Raw genomic sequence first — 1,598 nt, forward strand, 5'->3', positions numbered from 1 at the left:
GGGCATTATTCCCGGTGAAACTCTTCAGATACCTATGTGACCTTTGTCCATCTTCACTTCTTCTGTTTTCAAAAACCCTTAACTGTTTATCATACATATATTCAACTGTTATCCAAAAATTACTGTTGAGGCTCTGTATATACTTCTTCAATGGCCTCCACTCCATCCAGGTTAGGCTTTACAAGCTTTCAATTTACAGTCTTTATTTAAATTACTGTCAAATATAAACTGTGCATATATTAGTTTAGAACTACGTTTGAGTATAAACCTTAGGACAGTTAAACTATATATATATTATAGGAATATGGCCTAGGATTGAGAATGTCTTCCCGGTGAAGGCTCTTTCCTAATTAGAGATCTGTAGTTCAAACCCCCAAGATGAATTATTCCCGGTGAAACATCTTGGCAAAAACCTTAGAATCCAAAATAATAGGACACATCCACCCAAAGAGGAATTATTCCCGGTGAAACCTCTTACCCATTTGCTTAGAGCCAAAATAAGTTCAAAACCACATAGCTTTCTCTTGTGCTATAACAAGGACCCTCGATTAGCCTCCTCTTGGGCTTTGTACAAGGACCCACAGGCTTCTTAAAAGCATTTCCAGCTTCCTCTTGAGCTTGTATACAAGGACCCATCAGGTTTCTTATAAACATAGGAACAGGTCTTTAGTCACCTTTTAGCCTACCCTGGTGAGTTTCTTCCAATTTAAACCAGACTTTAAACAAGCTAAGTTTGTCTCAATTTTACATTGAGTATATTTTTGGAATGAGAGACATGGACAGTCTCTGTCACCCTTATCTTCATCAATCTTCCTTAGCAGAGTCTAGGATCTATGTTTACTTCTCCTCAACATGTGTCAGCCTTCATCTTGGGCTTTAAACAAGAAGTCTCCATTAGATAATCTTTCTGCCAGTCATTTCACTAAAATTCCCTGGAAAGGGTTAGCTTCCACACATTCTTTCATTTTCAATAAAAATCCCTGGAAAGGGTTAGCCTCCAAAGTCAATTAATCAAAATGTCATTTCTCTTAGGAGATAATTTTCCCCAAAAGAGTCAAAACCCCTGGAATGAGTCAGCCTCCAAAAAACATGATAAAGTCAGTCTTTTACCAAATAATTTCTCCAGCTGAGTCAAAATCCCTGGAAAGGGTTAGCTTCCAAAGAAAAACAGTCTTTCAATAAATAAAAACTCCTCAGTAGAGTCAAAACCAACAAAAATAGTTAGCCTCAACCTTGGGCTTCATACAAGGCACCCAAACAATAAAACTCCCCTGTCAAGAGTCAGCCTCAACCTTGGGCATTGTACAAGGCAGATAATAGAGTCTCCCCAGTGAGTTCTTCATCATTCAGTAGCCACAACCTTGGGCTTTGTACAAGGCAGATAAACCATACTTTCATGTGTCAAAGATTCCTAACACCTAGGATCTTTTCCCCATAGAGTCATCCATACTCAGTTTATTTAAGAGTCTGCCACAACCTTGGGCTTTGAACAAGGCAGAAAATAATGTTTTCCCTAGCTAGAGTCAGCCACAACCTTGGGCTTTGTACAAGGCACACAAAATAGAGTCATTCATAGTCTCAAAAATTCAGTTATCCTC

This window comes from Vicia villosa, unplaced genomic scaffold (genome assembly GCF_029867415.1).
Source record: "Vicia villosa cultivar HV-30 ecotype Madison, WI unplaced genomic scaffold, Vvil1.0 ctg.001659F_1_1, whole genome shotgun sequence".
Classification (NCBI taxonomy): Eukaryota; Viridiplantae; Streptophyta; class Magnoliopsida; order Fabales; family Fabaceae; genus Vicia; species Vicia villosa.